Below are 18,991 nucleotides of genomic sequence, written 5' to 3' on the forward strand. Positions count from 1 at the left end.
CAAAGAATTCAGTATGTCTTGTACTCAGTCTAAGTTTGTATTGACCTCAATTTACAGTCCTTCATACTTTACTGAATATACTAATAACACAAAAAAGGTATTTTGGTACAAAACAAAGTTGGTTGCAAAGTGTTTTGACACTAAGCTGACATTTTTGGAGGGAGTGCGCCTCTGCAAGGCTTACAGCAGAACAACACACCTGCTTTCAGTTTTTTCATCAGTCAAGTTGGCTGCAGAGAGCTAGTGCGAGACAGGAAGTTGTGTTTCATTGGCTGATTTTCAGTGCGGTCTGAAGCAGAGGTAGTGGAGATGAGCCTGACTTGCAGTTACAGTTAAAGGGCTTCATAGAGAAGGTGATTGACTACCTATATCTGACAGTTATCTAAACTTTCACCTCTGGTGTGAAATCAGATTATGGAGTATTATTATACATGATATTTTGCCGTTGTACAGATGTATCCCAAAGACAATACACTAGTTCTCTGAAGTGCACCAAAACATGAGAAATTCATCACCAAGTTGTAAAAGATTCTCACCCTTCCAGTGAATTCTGAAGACTAAGATTTTGGTTTGAGGGCAATTAATGTGTTTTCTCTAAACGTGATATTGAAACAAGAGCATCTCTAGCTCCCATGGCATCATGGGTAACTGTCACATCTGTGAAGGCACCTACAGGTCATGGAACAACAAATTGTCTTTTTCAGGGACGTCCCTGCTTATTTCAGTAAGACAATGCCAAGACACATTCTGGATGTGTTACAACACTGTGGCATCGTAGAAAAAGAGTGTGGCTACCAGACTGGACTTCCTGCAGTCCAGGCTTTTCTCCCATTGAGGATGTGTGGTGCGTTATGAGGCAAAAAGAAGCACAATGTGTGTCCTCATTTCCCTAATGCTTACTGAGTGTTGTTAAAGTAAGTGGTATACATGCGCCTGTCACAATTTTTTTTAAACATGTTGCAGACATTAAACTAAAAATGACTTTATATTTGCAATTTTAAAAAACAAAAACAAAAAACAGCTAAGCTTGTCAGCTTGACCAAAAATATTTGCAAATCACTGCACTCTGTTTTTACGTACCTTCTATACAGCGCTCCATCTTGTTTGGAATTGGGATTTGCAAATTTATTTTTTAATGGTTACTTTATGATTTGCTCTGCTAAATCTGTTTTAATGTATTTTTGTATCATGTTCTTTTGTCTCTGAGTAAATGCCTCTTGCGTAGTGTCTAGAGCAACAACAACAACAATAATAATAATGATAAGACAATATAAGATTAGATAAGATATATTTTTATTAGTCCGACAAAGTGGAAATTTTGTGTTAGAGCAGCAAAGTGTATAGCAAAACTATAAAGAGGCATCAATAAAAAATATAAAATATAAATATAAGCAAGATGAAATATAAAAATAAAAACATGAACAACAACAACAACAACAATAATAATGATAAGACAATATAAGATTAGATAAGATATATTTTTATTAGTCCGACAAAGTGGAAATTTTGTGTTAGAGCAGCAAAGTGTATAGCAAAACTATAAAGAGGCATCAATAAAAAATATAAAATATAAATATCCATAAGCAAGATGAAATATAAAAATAAAAACATGAACAACAACAACAATAATAATAATAATAAAAAGAAAAAGAAGATATTCTGTAAAGAAGTTCTGTAAAAATCAACGCTGCTTTTACTTTGAAAATCTGCTGCGGAAGTAGTATTCTGACAGCAGCTAGCTTGTCGCTGCTGAACATCCGCCGAGCTTCGGTTAGTCCGCCTCTCTCCTCCCGACTCGGCTGTTCTCGTCGCAAAGCGTCCAAGTGGCGGAGGAAAAGGAAAGGAGAGGGGGGAGACTGGTCGCACTGGGAAGGGAGAAAAAAAAAAGTAAGCGACAATTGAACATTAACGCCAACCGTCAGCGGAAAGTGAAAGCGGCACGAGTCGGCGGCTGTGAAGTGTCCACCGAGGTCCACGTAGAGAAGCTGGTCGTCCACAGTCTATGGTGTAAACACATTAGTGTAGTTGTGACATTGCGCCGTGAGCGACAGAGCAGAGGGAAAGGTCTCCTCCCAGTCTGTTGACGGATACAGTTTGGCTTCACTGAAAGGAGACTGTACGTTACCCGGGCCAGGTAAGACTCTGCTGCCATGTGTCGATAAAAAAAAAAAAAAACTGTCACGTTCAGAGCGGACGTGTTTACCTGAAGCAACAGTTGGTCTCGGTCTCGTCTGCGTGAGACACATTTACTGTCACCGCTGCCAGCTTTTTCAGTCTTCATCCGTTTATGCAACACTGAGGTGGCAGCGCAGCTAATTCACACCTAACACCGCCTCATTCCGCTGATGTGTGACTCCTCTGACCGCACGCGCTTGAACACGAGCTTCACGAAGGTGGTGTTCAACAGGTGATAGCTTGAGCTCAGGGTTTACTCAGCAGCAGCAGCAGCTCCTGTCTGTCTGTCTGTCTGTCTGTCTGTCTGGGCCTCCTGCCCTGATTATTCCCCACAGGCCCCACCTACTCTGTTTGCCACATAATGACTTATTTTGGAAATCCAATTATTATTGATTATTGTTATGATTATTCCAGAACAGAAAAGCACTTTTATAGATACAGAGACTTACTTCACATTAGTCCGTTATGAAATAGGTAATGGCTTGCAACACTGCCAGTGCAGTCAGTCCAACATGAAGCGATTAGGGGTGCACAATAAATATAATATTCTATATCAGTATCAATATCTATTAGTATAATATTTAATATTAGTAAATATCAGCTACATTAATACCTGTTTTGACAGATTATGCCAAAGAATTTAATCAAAAACATTAAAAAATGTATAAAAGCCAGAGTATATTGGTAAAGTTTTTGTTATATACTTTTAAGTGTCTGATCAATATATCGGCCTGTCATAGCCATATCAGTCTATCAGTATCTGTGTATACATTGTCTGATATGCGCCTATATTTACACTCACTTTTTAACATAATATAATGCAGTTTGTTTTTATTTGTCAGCTTGATAGGCAGCATTTTACACATTTTGTTTCCTAATTCAGGGTTGTATATACATATCTTTTGCTGCTTTTATTTATATTTGTTAAAAATACTAGTACATGTTTACTGTTTCAGAGTCCTGATGTCACAGTTTATTGTTAAACTGTAAAATATCCTGCCCTCATTACCTATTTTTGTCACAGCTGCGTCTGATAGCAGCATTTCATGCATATATGATCCTCTTTTTTGATTCAAGTGATTCGATTTGTGTTTTTCTATAGTTATTTGTAATTATTAGAAATACCGGTGAAACATTACTGTTGTCATTCTGTATTTTATAAATAAAGAATATCAGCCAAATTATTGATAACCAAAATCCAGTACTGACCAGGCGCTGGTCAGAACTGTTTTTTTGTTTTTAATTCTAATAATGATGTCAGTTAGATTTGGTTGAGTCAGAATTATGAGACATTATATCATCAATCTTTGGTCACTCCACCTGAGTCCGTCTTACCCTCAGGTGTGCATAAACTACAGGTTATATGAGCTTATTTTAAAAATGCAAACATTTCTGTACCGGCCATGAGGAGCAGGAAATTACTGATAATCAGTATCATCTGAAAATGTATGTCATGCATCGTGAGCAAATAGATAATTCCAGAGCAGAATAACACTTAGATATGGATGTATACAAACCAGCCTCCTCCTTCTCATTAGTCGATTATGCAATATCGCCATCACCAGTGCAGTCAGTCCGGTAACATGAACCAATTAGGTTATGGACCCGGTGAGATGGTTGAAGTGGAGGCCCCCACACAGGGAGATGTTTGCGTGGAGCATCAACAGCTCTGTTGATGTCCCCTGGCCATTAGGAGGACAGAACACAGACCGGCCATTGATAAGGCCAACTCATTAGTACCCCATTCACCGCCATCAAAGCCTCCTCTCAACGCCCATCAACATGAGTGGGTCGCACCGCACACACTGGAAGCTGAGGATCGCACACTTCCTGTCGTCACGCTCCTGATGACAGGGGTCTGATTCGGTGTTAATGTGAATTAAGTCTTCATTATGATGGAGCGAGTAGCTTAAAGGGACAGTTCACCCCAAAATGAAAAAAGACATATTTTTCCACTTACCCGTAGTGCTGTTTATCCGTCCAGATTGTTTTGGTGTGAGTTGCTGAGTTTTGGAGATATCGGCCGTAGATGGCACTTGGTTTGCGGTGCTCAAGTGGTGCTGAAAATACATCTGAAAAACTCAAAAGGTTTCCACCACAGGAATTTTCCTCAGGGACTGGGAATCTTTGGAGGAACTCAGTGCATTTTCACCACAGGGACCAGGGTCTAAATTGAGTTCAGTGGACATTATTTTATCCACCCAAAAGTCCCTGCTCTGGCTGTAAAAGTACAGGAATTTGGGGGGGGTGGGGGGGGGGGGGTGGATTTGCTGCACTGAACATTTCAGATTGGTCCAGGCTTTGGTGAGCATTTATGCTGAGGACAAAATCAGAAATTGGAATTGGAAATTGGCTCATCATTGTTGTAATCTTGTCGAAAAATGCAGGTCTTGCAGGTCTTAAGGCTGCACTGGATATGCAGGTAACAACAAGCTGAACAAACATTTTAGTTCCTTGAACACTTGTTCCTGGAGCTAAAAGTTCTGGGTACTTTGGGTGGAAACATGGCCAGTGTCTCCTTTTACTGTAAAATAAAAGTAGTTCCTACATGAAACTGCTCACAAGAATATCTGAGGATTGTCTTGAGTAACCAGGCCATGATTTCTGGAAAGAGACATTGCTGTTGAGTTTTTCAAACATATATTTTTGATGCTTTGAGAACCGCAAGCTGTGTGCCATCTGGTTCCATTATATTTAAGAGAAAGCAGACATCTTTATGGCTGGTATCTCCAAGACAACTCACACCAAAACAATCTAGTTGGATAAGTAGCACTACAGGTATGTGGCAAACACGCAGATATAAACACATGCAACATGAGTGTGTGTTTATGTCCTACTGTACATACTCCGGTATCGCTGGCAATAGCAGGAATATGCAGCCTTATGTGTTTTATTAGAAATGAAGATGGTGACGTCCATGAACAGCTGCCTTGTCTAATGCTGTCAGGTCATAAGGCTGCCTGCTGCAAATCCTTGGAACAACCACGAACCCCCCCGTTGACATTATCTGTAAATTCTTTTTAATTTCCTTCTCTTATTTTAATGGATAGAACAGCCCAGTTGCTCAAATAAAGCTTATTAAGTTGTGTGTTTAAAGCTGCCTTTAGCATTGGGCTAAGCTAACTTTAGCATTGGATTTAGCTAAATTCATGAATTATATGCGCATTCATCAATCTGGTAGGCTCATGTGACTGCTAACATTTCACCCTGCATTACATTTCCTGGTGAGATCGTTTTGTTTTTTAATGTTGTGCTTTAACGTTTGGGGAAATACTTTTCTTTGAAAGGTCAGCAGCAGCCGAGGTCAAAGTTGAAATGATCTGAACTTTCAGCGCAGTGCTCGGTGGCAGTTCAGAGTGGTGCACCACATCAAGGGTAGCGCCTCTGCCTATTTGGTTGCCACCACTGTCGCCGCCGTCTGATGAACAGCCAGGGCCTGAAACGTCACACGTGGTGACAATATTAAAAACGCTATAAGGAGCAGTTTCTGGTGTGTGGACTTAATTATATACTTTTGCCACCACTCTCCCCATAGGAAAACAATGGCACAGCCAACACAGAGCGGTTTTTATTGCTGATCATGTGTGGGCACTTTAAAGGGACAGTTCACACCGAAATTAAAAATATCTTACCTATAGTGCTGTTTTATCCATCAAGATTATTTTGGTCTGAGCTGCTGAGTTTTGGAGATATCGGCCATTGAGATATCTGTCCTCTTTCGAATTAGAAACTTAGCTTACTTAGCTTATAGTGGAGCGTCTCTGTCTAGAAATCGTGACCCGGTTATCCAAGATAATCCACAAACCTTGTTGTGAGCAGTTTAATGTCAGAACCACATTCCTTCTATGGTTTAATTTACTAGAACTATTTTTTTTTCTACCAGAAAGAAAACAGTTGTTACATGAAACTTCTCACAACAAAGTCTGTGGATTATCTTGAGTAACAGGGTCGTGATCTCTGGAAAGAGACATTACTGTTGAGAATGTTGTTCTTTCTGTGGTGCTTTGAACACCACAAGCCAAAGGCCATTTAGTCCCATTATGTTGGAGAGAAAGCAGACATCTCTATGTCTCCAGAATGCAAAAACTGACACCAAAACTATCTAGATGGACAAGTAGCTCTACAGCTATTTTTGATTTAATGGGTAAACTGTTACCTTCATGTTTAAGCGATTCTGGGAAAAGATAGCTGATTGTTAAGTCTCATCCACGTCATCGGTTTACCAAGGCTTTGGATTGGATGGTTGATTGTTGAGCCTCATTCCCAGGTTGTCAAATACTGACATTTTGAGACGCAACAACTCTTTTAACCAGACTGTGATTTGCCACTCTAGATTTTATAAGGCCTGAAAACAGAGCCAAGAGGAGAGGCAGAAGTCTTCATTTTCTTTCAGACAACTTGAATGACATTATGCTTTAAAGGTTATTAAGGAAGTTAGAAGGCAAAAATAAACTGCCTACCGCAGCTTTAATGAAGAGATGAAAAAAAAGAAAAGTGACCTTTGACATGAAAGACTTTTTAAACTCATTCAGCGTTTGGTGGCATGGGCTGCATTTGGACTGTGAGTAGGTTAGCCTGGATTGCTGCTGGCAGGATTTTACGTGACGTGTGATGCATGTAAATTGATTAGTAACAGGAGGAGGGGGCGCGGTGGTCGGGGTCGCGAACAATGTCTTGCCTAATGCAAGGATTAGATTTAAAAAAAAAAGGATAGGGTTAGGGGGCTCCCTGTACATCCTGAGATTGAGGAAAGGATGGATTTTAATCTCCTTCCTCTGTCTCCTCATGAGTTTTAACTGGTGGAACAATGGATGAACTGTTGGGATCATGTGGGAAGTGGCACACGCAGCTGTAACCAATGCTGTAATACCTTATCGGCCAACAGGCCGCTCTGGAAGCATCTCCTCTGACACAGAATGCCGCCGGACTCGATCGGCGGCTCTGTCGGCGACTTCTTGACGAGCAGCCAGTTTGGCGCAGGAGGAAGACGGAGGCCGCCGTCTGAGCCTGTTGTCAGCCAGGATCTGTTTCCTCATAGCGCTGTCTGTGGATTCCCCGCAGCGCTGTCACTGCACACAGTTTGTTGAAGTAGGAGTTGGTGTGTGTACGTACGTGCCTGTGCGTGTTGCTCCACTGTCTTTTGAGTGATCTTTCTACTTCCGCGCTGGGCTGAGTGATTCACATACTTACTCAACATTTGAAAACACACACAGAGTGAAAGTATATGTTTCTAAAGTACATGTTTCTACCTCGTCAAGTACATCCAGATTATTCTTTCTTTCTGTTTCTGACGCTGATATTTCTGTCATGCATGTTGTCGGGTAATGATTCAGTATGATCAGAGCTGAACAATTAATCAATTAACAGGGGATTAATCAGAAACTGTTTTGAACATTCACTGTTGTAACATTGCTGTCACATATGATTGATCAACCACAGAGACAATTGTCAGTTTCTGTCCTATATTTTTCCAGTGTAAATTAGCTTTCAGTTGGTTTTCATTGCCGTTTGCTTTTAGGAAAATGCAGTGAAAGAAATATTTAGAGCTGAAATGATTCTTCAAGAATAAACGCCAAATTCTCTGGTTGCAGCAACACGGTCACATGGCCCAATGGCACCCAAATCACAAAAAGTTTCTCTATGGCTACTAAACATTAAATGAAGGTGGCCTGTTAGCGTGATCCATACAGAGATGCAAAAAACAGCAACAAAGATTTAGGAGTGAACGGAAGCAGGAGTTTAAGTGGCGAGAATATGACACATCTAATGTGCTGCAGGGTTTGCTGCCAGTTTCCTCAACTAGCCGAGAAGTCTAGCTCACTTTTCACTGGAAACAGTGTCTTCAGGAAACGTCACATCACAGTTGATTGGAAAATTGGAAAAGTGTCACACTTAAGGAAGGCTGTGTTAAGTTGTGTTAGATGTCCTTTTGTTTATTGTTTTTTACATAAGTTTACGTTTGGGCCACCAAAATTGCACGTTAGCCACAAAATTTAGGATCTTGGTGGCTCGTGGGGTCAGTGCTTAAAAATGTTAGCACCTGTGTCATGGTAAACTGAATATTTTTGAAATAGTGATCAGTCAAAACAAGATAATGTAACCTTAGGTTTTGGGAGTAGACTGTGTGAGGGACATTTTTCATTATATGTGACATTTTATAGATAAAACAAGTAATGGATAAATTGAGAAAATAATTCAGAGTGATAGATAATGATAAATAATCATTAGTTGCAGCCCTAAATGTGTTTTTCTCCCATGTTTTTCCTTCTATAAAAATGTTTTTTTGTTCATTAAACCAAAGAATCCAAAGTTCTCAAATGTGAAATATTATTGAAGCACAACAAGACAAACCACAGCCTTCTTAAAGGACCAGTGTGCGTGTCGGATAGCTTATGGTGGTCGCGAAACTTTAGAAAAATGCAAAAGGCTGAATCTAGAGTTCATGGAAGACTACATTCGCCCTCTGTGGATATAAACGGCTCATTCTAAGCTAACGAAAACACAACTATTCTCATTTTCAGGCGATTATAAATGAATGGAAATAAACGTTTATCTGCCGTATTCTGCCCATAAATCTTACACACTAAATACTTAACTAACATTGTGTAAAACTGCCAACATTTATATTTCAGTCAGTCACTACATGATCAAACATTAAGTAAACTAGATGACAAATCTGAAGCAGACTTTCTGAAGTTGACAGGAGGGTCTGGCACTGTGACTGTCCCTGTAATGTCTCTGGTTGTACTGGACCATTGTAGACAGTTAGTGATCAGGAATGTGTCCTGGCAGTGTTTTTTTTTTTTTGCACTCGTGTGATTGAACACCTTGATTTATCCGGCATTTCTTCTGCAGACGTCCCTGTCTGGTTACTGTTATATAACACAGCCACACACCTCTGTAGCTTAGAGAAAGAGAAAGATGTACTGTAGCCCTTAAAGGCTTACTGGTGTTGGCGTGTGTGTGTGTGTCGGTGCGTGTACATGTGTGTGCGCGCTCTGCATTGTGTGTGTTGGTAGTCACAAGGCCTAGCCTGCAGCGGTTTGCTTGAATTCCACCCTACCCAGGAGCAGATGTACTCAGAGGAGTGGTGGTGACATTGTGGATATACAGTCACACCCATGTATTGGTTTGGCAGCAGAATTACTTGCTTTCATGAAATACCAAGCGTTACTGGTTCCTTACTTTATTGGCTCAAAATAGACCAGCTCTGTACCAAATCTGCTTGAAAGCAGAAGCATTTTCCAACATATTGTTTTATTAATTAGAGACCACAGAGACGTTACAGCAGCAAAGTGAAAATAGGTGGTAGATTTAGTCACTGCTGGCTTCAGGAAGTAAGGCGCCGTCAGTGCTCAAATACTAATCAGGTCGACATCAAACTCAGATGTACGCACTCGCCAAGCCAAGCAGGAAGTGTTGTCATAGCAACCATCACAGATAGATAGGTAAGAAAGGTAGTGTAACAGACCTAATTTCCCCTCATTCCCGTAAACGCGGTAAAGATTTTTTGATTCTGATTCATCGCTTTGGCTCTCAGTTTCCCTCTCTGCCCTTTTTTTTTTTTTTGCTCTGAAGCTGCAACAGTTTTCATTGTGAGGAGCTTTAGTGTGGGCTGCGTCAGAGGAGACAGTTAACTGAAAGGTGGAAACCGGCGTCTCCACCCAAACAAGAAAAAATCCATGTCGGAGGAGGAGAAACCATAGAGGCCGAATTCTTTACTACCACAACTTCCTCCTCACAGCTGCAGAGCTCAACTTAGAGCTGGTGTGCTGTTCAATTTCCATTATTTTATTGTCAAATCAATCTGCTGCGGCTCAGAATAGCAACAGTTAACCTCACGAAATGTAGTTTGGTTAAAAGTTTATGTCAAATGTTTTGAAGCTCAGTCCTCACAAAACTAAAGCTGCTGCAAAAACAACTACTTCTGTCCAAACCAGCAGCCCCGAAATATTCTACTACATACCAAATCAATCAAAGTATTGCCAAAATTGCTGTATGGCCCTGTGCAATGTCTAAATAACATTTTTATAACAGCATTTATAATGAAGAACTGTAGTGCTGCAGAGATGCACTGGCCTACAGATCTTACTCTCCAAATATAAGAAAGCGTGTTTGTTTGGCACAGACCCAAACAAATGTCACATGGTAATTCCCACTAATCGTGACTCATATTGCGATTGCAATATCTGTTGCAATACAAGTTTTTTTTTTTTACCAATATTGTGCAGCCCTTCTGTATACTGTATACAATTTGAAAGAAAGAAAAGCAACAGATCTTCATTTGAGAAGCTTTAACCAATAAATATTTTGTTTTGTTATTGTCTTAAGCAATTATTGACTTAATATTAATTTAACTCACTGATAGTTCCTTCTTATCATTTATATGCAGAGTGGAGGCTTTCCAGCTATAATTCTTCAAATTGTCATGATTCAGGGTTTATTAAAATTAGCTCAGATTTACATAAAATTGCTTCTTTTGTCTAAACCAGCAACCTAAAGCCCCAAAATATTATACTGTATATCATATGAAAGTAGGAAAAGCAGCAAATCCTCTGGAACCAATTGATGTTTAGCATTTTTGTTCTTATCCATTAACTAATTAACCTTAATTATCAAGATTGAGGGCTTATGTATGTTTTTTTTTAATGAGGTGAAACAGTGACTTTCAGCTGCGATGTGTTCACTTTTGGGGGAAAAAAGTGGGACATTTGAGCAATAAGTCATGGCAGCCTGCGGTAATGTTGTGACTTGCCGTCGCCTACCGAGCGCCGGGGCCTGTGATAGCATGTCAGGAGCTGACACAGGAGTCCAGAACGCCTCAAAATGATTGTGGTGGGAATGAGTTAACAAGTCAACTCAACGACGCCACCTTGAGTCTGCTTTTCTTTTTCTAGTTTAGTGGTTGAACTGAGGTAGTTTTTTCTTAACTTCTGAGTGATAATGAATTCTACACAAGCATTAGACCCTGTATTTTATTTATTATACATTTCAGCTGTAGTAAATTTGTATTACAGCATGAGTAGACATCAGGTTGAATAATCTGAGTGATCTGTTTTGTAACAATGCATAAAATAACTACATTTGACACATGAATAAGTGTGGCAGTGTCTTCACAAACCATATTTAATTGTGGATGTATATCAAGAAAAAATGTCTATATTATTGTTAAAGAACCTTTTGCATTGCAGAATAATACCTTAAAACCTATTTCATAATTACAAACCCAGTGGGGAAACTCTCACTGACATTTCAAGACTTTCTTTTTTGTTCACGGGGCCTCAGTTTGCCACACAGCTGTTCATCCTCGGCTCTGATTGGACAGAGAGGAGGAAGCAGATAAGATAGGTGTGTTTAGAGTGTAAACTCAGTTCAAGGTTGAAGTTCCTCGTAGACACTGATCTGAGGTTAGATCTGAAACTGTCTCTCAAACTGTCAAGGTTAGTAAATGAGCCAAGAAGCTGACTGCTCCTCAGCACTTATGAAGGGAGTTGAAACGTTGAGAGGCGGGAGCGGCGAGTGTGTGCGGCAGACGTATCGCTAAATAGCCTCGATGGACGTTTTCACAGCTGCCATATTGACATGAAACGAGGAGGGTAAACACAGGTGTTCCAAATGATACTAATTAAGGTTCAGATCCATTCAGGTCAAACAGAGTCAGGCTGCTGTTATTGTGCATGTTGGCTCACTGGAAAGGCTCTGCTACACTAAATGGAACAGGACCTTAATCAGTGTCATTAGCAATACCTGTGTTTACCCTCCTATAGCTGCAATTTATTAATCGATTAATTGGTTTTTAATGGACTGTTAAATTAATCGCTAACCATTGTGTTAATCGATTAATCATTTCGAGTCATTTTTTAAGAAAGAAATGTCCAAATTCTCTGTTTTCAGTTGCTTAAATGTGAATATTTTTTGGTTTCTTTGCTACTCTCTGACAGTAAACTGAATATTTTTGGGTTTTGGACGAAACAAGACATTTGAGAAACATTTTATGGACCAAGCAACTAATTGATCAGTGTAGAAAATGATCGACAGATTGATCAATGATGAAAATAACTGTTATGGGAAAGACACAGGCAGTGCGTGCTTGTGCTCCACATGTTTGGGCCTGTTTTTCAACTGACAAGATTGTGAAAGGATCAGTTAACCGATTAATTGAGAAAATAATCGACAGATTAATCGACAATGAAAATAATCGTCGGTTGCAGCCCTAATCAATATGGCTGCTGTGGAAAAAAGTCTTTTGCCATTTTATTTCACCTGAACATACAGAGATCTGGAAGCAAGAAAAATAAAAGAGTGAAAATAAGTTTCTAAGTTTCTCATTACAGTAGCAGTCAGATTCAGACCTGTGACTGTGAATGATTATGCAGAAAAATGGAATTCAGCCTTCATTCACTTTTCCTGTGCTCTTCCCACTTCACATTTTCACAGATTTTTTTCTGTGAAAAAAAAGGCCTATGACTGTAATTTGATGATTTGTTAATGAAATAATTAATCAGCTAATAAAAAACAATACACATCAGTTGCAGCCCAATTTTCAACTTTGACTCAAGTTAGTATATAGTGTGAATATACTTAAAATTTAGTGTGTGTGTGTGTGTGTGTCTGTGTGTGTGTGAGATACAGGAGAATAATGTGTAAATGAGTGAGAAGGACGGGGAGAAAGTGTTATTTATAGATGAGCGGTGACAACAGAGTCTATTTTTGGGTTTATTGTGATCTTCAAACTGTCACCTGCAGGTACGTCTCTCTTGTCGTGCACCTGCTGTTCAGCTTTACTCTCTGATTGGGAAGATAAGAGGGGGGACACCTGCTGCACGCTGACAGGTTAGCATTTCAAGGAAAGACACGTTTCTCTCCCTGCTGGCTTTCGTTGCTACCAAAGGACAGGCTATTTGAGCCAACTCCTCGGGAACAAAAAGCTCGAAAAGGCTTCTCAAATGTTTGTAAAAGTGATCAGCAGGAGGACACGTCTCTTCCTCTGTGGTGTGACGCTCTGCTCCCTGGCCAGTGGTAGTGTCACAGGAGTGGATGATGTTTGGGATGATGTCTTAACACCCAGCAGCCATCTGTAGGAACAAATGAACAGTGTCTCTCTCACAGAACGTCAGGCCTTGAAGCGTGTTTTGTGGGTTCTGCTTTGAGAGCTGTGTGTTTGTCTGTGTGCGTGTGTGTGTGTGTTTTAAATACCTAACATAATTTGATGTCAGCCCGTTGAGTAGTGGTGAGGAAACACTGGTGCTCTGTGTGATACGTTTTCAATATATTTTGCATTAAACTTTTTTTTTTTTTTAATGAATAATAGTAGCTCAGAAGGAAGGTTTAAAGGATTTTAAATCATTTTCCATTTCAAAATTCCGTACTTTTCCAGACTCAAACTTCTAGACTTCTTGTCAAACCATATTTTACATCTGAGTACAAACATAGATGATTATTATGTACGTAAATAGTTAAAATGTACGTTGCATTCTGATTATGTACGCTAGTATGTTGGCAAATAATTGCTAGATGATGTAAGCAAGGTGCTGTAACTCATGTGCAGCCTTGTTTATTCACTGTGTCCATGGAAAAGATGATGAACGCATCCATGAAAAAAATAGTCTGTTTACTTTTCTGATCACTACATAGCTCATTAATGCAATTAAAAGATATCGCTGCATTTTTTTTCAAACCAATTTTATCATGGATGTCAGGATTTAGTACAGATATTAAGGCCCCAGAAGCAGAGCTGCTTTGCAGGAATGCACGCCACACTTCCTCGTTTGCTTCTGACCAGAGGTGGAAAGAGTATTGAAAATTTGTAGTCAAGTACTGTTACATCGCTAAAATATTACTCAGTTACAAGTAAAAGTACTGGTGCTAGAAAAGTACAAAGTATTATTCTAAAAAACTACTATTAGTTACTTTTGAACCGCTGATGTTTAAGGCTTCATCAGTTGCAGCTTTCAATCAAAGAGGTTTCTGTTTGTTCAGATCTTCAGTCTTTTAATTTTTCTGTTTTGTCATTTTTTAAGTTTTTAAGATTCATCAAATGGCTCCGCCAGACAAAACAATCACTGCTATTTATATTCTATATTGATTCAGCATTGATTACTGCATTCTTACATTTCACTCCAAAACTGTGCTGCTGCAGTGTTTCGTTTGTCGTCTGTGATTGATCGTTTTCATTCACCTGTTTGTGATCAGATCACCTTATTGGCTAAAAATCTGCAGATGAAAGGTTTGGATATTAATTCAAATTTTACTTGGTATTCAATTATGATTTTGAAAGTAACTAAGTAGATTACATGAAAAAAAAAAAACTAACTTAATTGCAGTAGTTTGAGTATTTGTTTGCTCTGGTCTGCGCTCTCTCACACAGTGGTAAACATTTTTGGCTGCACTTGCAATCCTTCATAGGTTGCCTTTAAGTAAATTAAAGCAAAATATGTATACTATCCTGTAGATCAACTCTGAAGCACCTCAGGTTCAGATTATTTTGAATCTTGAAGTCGAATAACATGGTAATATTCATCCACAAATGCACAGTACCTTGATTCTGCCACATGGTGGTGCACTCTGACTGCATCTTGCCTCCATCTCCTCACTGCCTGCTTTAAAAAACGCTTCACTGGTTCCACTTAAACAAAGACGAGAAGGTTCTTCAGTGAGCTTTCAGTGTAAATCTGAGTAAAAGTGTTTACATTAGTCCCAGTGCTCACGTGATGCAGATGTTCCCGTGTCAACCATTCTCCTGTCTCTAATGACAATTAACCCCCTTTATCTCACCTGTTAACACACACATGCACACACACACTCTCTGTCTCTCACGCACACATACACCATCTGTCACCTTGGCACTGCCAGGTGGTTCCAACATATTGTGAGCCTTTATTAAACTTGTCCATTGCACTTAGTCATCTCTGTTTATTCTCACTAGAGAGTAGTGTGTGTGTGTGTGTGTGTGTGTGTGTGTGTGTGTGTGTGTGTGTGTGTGTGTGTGTGTGTGTGTGTGTGTGTGGTTGAAAGAGGCCTTCTCCTGCAGAGAAAGAGCATGTTGTGTGTTTGTGTGTTGCACCTGAGTCAGTTTTCAGTTATTGGTCCCGTCAGACAGCTCAGCTAGTATGTGCGTGTCTGTGTTCACCCCTGTAGATCATGTTACTGTCTGGATTATTTACTGGAAAGACTCTATAGTAACCAACACAAGCAGAGCGTCGTGCACACACAAGGCGTAGGGTCACCTGTACTTACATTACATCACATTACATTACATTATACAGTGATGCTGTTAATAATAAAATGCTTTTTAATACATCACTTTTAACTACATTAAAGGGACATATATAATCACAAGCCTCTCGTTAATGACTAGATGCACACTGTGTGACGTGATATAGTTGGCAGACAGTAGAAAGAAAATTTTGATTTGGGGATGAACTGTCCCTTTAAGATTTAAGATTCAAGCAGACAAGTCTGTGCAGAAAAGCAGTAGAGAGATAAAGCCAGTTACAGCAATTCTGAATAAAAACCTTTTAAAACTAATGCAAGGACATGTCTGTAATATTATATAATGGTGGTGATATAATGCATCCTGCATGTGGGCTTTTCTCCATGCATACGTTTCAGAATAAATGAAACCCAGTGTCTATGAAAGGGTTTGCTCTAACCAACAAATACTGGAATAATTGCTGATGTGATCATGTACTATTTCCTCAGTTTGTAACCTTTCCTCTGGAGTCAGATTTGTAAGAATGCTGTGTAAATGCCATTCCTCCTGTCTGGTTGGACTTGGTGAAATGCTTTGAAGTCCTCCCACTCACAGGAAGACACACCTTTCTGTGAGGACACAAACTCTACTCTCGATTTCCTCAGACATTTCATAAGGCCGCAGACCAAATATGGCCATATCCTGTCTGTCAAAAGGGGGAGAGAGTCCAGCCGGCATAAAACGCACTTCCTGTCAGACAGGTAGAGAAGAATAGGAATGAATACGACTTCCTCTGAAGCATAGTACGCACATGAATACGGGTGTTTTGACCGTGTGCAGTTGTTTCAGCAGCTTGTGTAACTAACTGGAGGAAAGTTGAAGATGCAGCGAGAGCATGCATCTCATCTTAAAGGCTCCAGTGACAAATGAATCATTCATAAAGCTTAGAATCACTGGAATCAGTGTGTGTGAGAGTGGGCTGGAGAAACAGTGTCACTTTGATGGATTCTTTCATTTCTTTAGCCCTCTTTATGAGTCTGTGGGGAAGTTTGCTGGCACCCCAAACAAAGGCCAGTGTGTGCACGTCCTCACTGAGGCCTGGTCGGGACTCCGCAGAGGAGCTCGACACCTGTGGCGTAAAGGGTCCGCGTCTACAAGTGTCTGCGCTCGCACATGTTTGTGTTTTAGAGGCAAAACCGCACCCCTTTTTTTTTGTCCCTTTTTAAAGTCCGTGGGCCCCCAAAGTTTTTGTCCGACGCCACACTAAGTTTCTCTGTCCAACATGAGCAGAAACAGGTGTCTGAGAGATGCACAATCACCGCCTGTCTCCCTGTCCTCAGTCTCAGTCGCTGAAATCAGGTGCCTCATTCACACTCTGTGAAATGGACTCACGTTTAAAGAGCTCCAAGGTTTTGTTTGACTATGATTAATGGAGTCGTTTTCTCTGTTCTGGTGCGCGGTGGAACAAGGCCTCACATTTTGTTCAGGAATGGTTTTCGTACAGTGGCTCCTTGTGCAGTTACCTCTCTGAACTGTAACAAATAGGCAATGTTCCCTCTCCACAGGCTTCTTATTGGACAACCAGACAGTTATCTGATTATGTGGAACATTTTTTTTTTTTCTCACCAGGAGCAATCAGACTCAGAATCAGCCATGCAGACATTTCATACTGGCGCCATACTGGAAAAAATGATTACATCTCTTGTGCACACGTGCCTGCCAGCTACAAGCTTTACTACAGCAGAAATTTGTTTGAGATTTTCTACTTTGAGATGTGACCTTGTGACACAGGCAGTTTCTGAGGGTGTGTTCTCTCTTTGCGCAATGTAGTGTGACGTATATATTTTTACAAGCTGCACGTCTGTTTGCTTCCTGTCAGCACTATAGTAATGTTCCCTTCAAATACTAATTTAGTGGTTTTTCATCCTCAATTTAGTTTATTTACATTTCAGTTAGCTGGGAAAAGTGTTTGTTTTCTTTTATAGTAGTAGTTTGTGGTGTTTCATTAGCTGGCTAGGATTAGCTCAAGCTAACTTGACAGAAACAAAACAAAACTCACCAAAACGTCCTGGTTGACACTTCAAAACTGCTTTGGCGTTAAAAGTCAGATATTTTATAAGACACAAGATTGATTTCTTCATCTTTATATGACCTGGTTGTATAGCAAGTTATAGATGTAGTTCCCTCTTTGCTATATTAAAAAAACATTTAAATTATATACGGTAGATTGGTTGAAGAGATATGTCCGTAGTCTTTGTGGAAGTAGTAACAAAACTGTCAATAGAGGCAGTTCTCTACTGTAGTGTGACGTATATCCGTTTAATGCGCTGCACAGCTGTTTACTTCCTGTCAGTGCTTTGTATACATTACTTTCGCCTCCAAACTTAGTGGATTTTCATCCTTAAGTTAGTTGCTTCACTTTTCACAGTTAGTTTGGTACATTATTGTTAACAGTTTTTACCTTTTGTCTTGTCTACAGTGTTTTAGAGGATTTCGATAATCACCTCAGTGAGCAATTTTAGCTAGTCAGAGAGGAACATCTTCTCTCAGACTTGACAGAAACAAAATAAAACTCAACAAAAACATCCTGGCTCGTTTTTCCACTCCTCCTACAATTACCAACCTGTTTTTTTTTTGTGTGTCAAAATTAACCCTAGATGTTAGATGTGAAAATGTCAGGAGAAGCGGCAGGGAGAAACGGCATGTACATCTGACTCAGTAAATAAAGAATTTATTCTGACCAAACCAGAGTTGGTGATTGTCAGAGCAGTGGAAAGACGAGCCCAGGCGACGTGGTGAGTTTTATTGCGTTTCTAGCGAATTTGGATGTAGATGATGATGCTAACTAGCAAGCTAACATCGCTAACAGTCATCTAAGACACTGAGGTGAAATGCTCAAAAACATTATCTAAAAATGGAACAGTAATACTATTAACAAGAAGCACCAAGCTGACTGTGAAAAGAGAATTAACAAACTTAAGGATGAAAAATCAGTAAGTTTGTTCTCAAAGGTAACGTTATTATAGCATAAAACAGGAAGTAAACAGGTGTAGCTTGTAAAAAGGATATGGAACACACTATATTGTGCAGGTAGAGAATTATCCTCTATGTGACTGTTTTGTACATCTTCAACAGAGACAATGGACATAAACTTGATTTTAAAGGTAGAATCCGTAGCATTTGTCTGAGCTGCCATAAACACACCAGAAAGATAGAGGTTCACCCCCAGGATGTCAAATACTGACATTTATAACAAAACAATGAGATAATAAGGAAATCTGGGCAGGGTCTCTGCAGATATGTTCACCATCACACACACACACATATATATATATACATATGTATATATATACATATGTATATATATATATATATATATATATATATATATATATATACGTTTGTTTTTTTTTTAGAAATAAGTTGCATATTATGCCATTAACTTCAAAGCAGTTTTTAAGTGTCTGACCCTTTTGAAATAAAGAGAACTACTTGTATGAACGAGACAGGTGGACCCAGTGACCTCACAGTTGACCTACTTGTTCTCAAAAATGAACAGAGCATGAAAAGGAAGTAAAGGGAGACTAAGGGAGGATGAGGAGGAGGGAAACATGATTTTGGAGG

The 18,991-nt window shown here is 39.6% G+C and overlaps 1 protein-coding gene across 2 annotated transcripts in view; it reads left to right on the plus strand.

Moving 5' to 3' along the window:
• Positions 1 to 1,671: 1,671 nt before the first annotated feature.
• gng12a (guanine nucleotide binding protein (G protein), gamma 12a) overlaps positions 1,672 to 18,991 on the plus strand; it is a 38,190-nt gene continuing 20,870 nt past the window's right edge. The window contains exons 1-2 of one of the 2 annotated variants that reach the window (XM_084732016.1): positions 1,672 to 2,134; positions 12,922 to 13,008. The gene's annotated coding sequence lies outside the window, so the exon portion shown is untranslated. The remainder of the gene's footprint in view (positions 2,135 to 12,921; positions 13,009 to 18,991) is intronic. The other variant, XM_084732014.1, reaches the window with a different exon arrangement.

Source organism: Lutjanus erythropterus, chromosome 12 (genome assembly GCF_056507025.1).
Source record: "Lutjanus erythropterus isolate fLutEry1 chromosome 12, fLutEry1.hap2, whole genome shotgun sequence".
Taxonomy (NCBI): Eukaryota; Metazoa; Chordata; class Actinopteri; order Lutjaniformes; family Lutjanidae; genus Lutjanus; species Lutjanus erythropterus.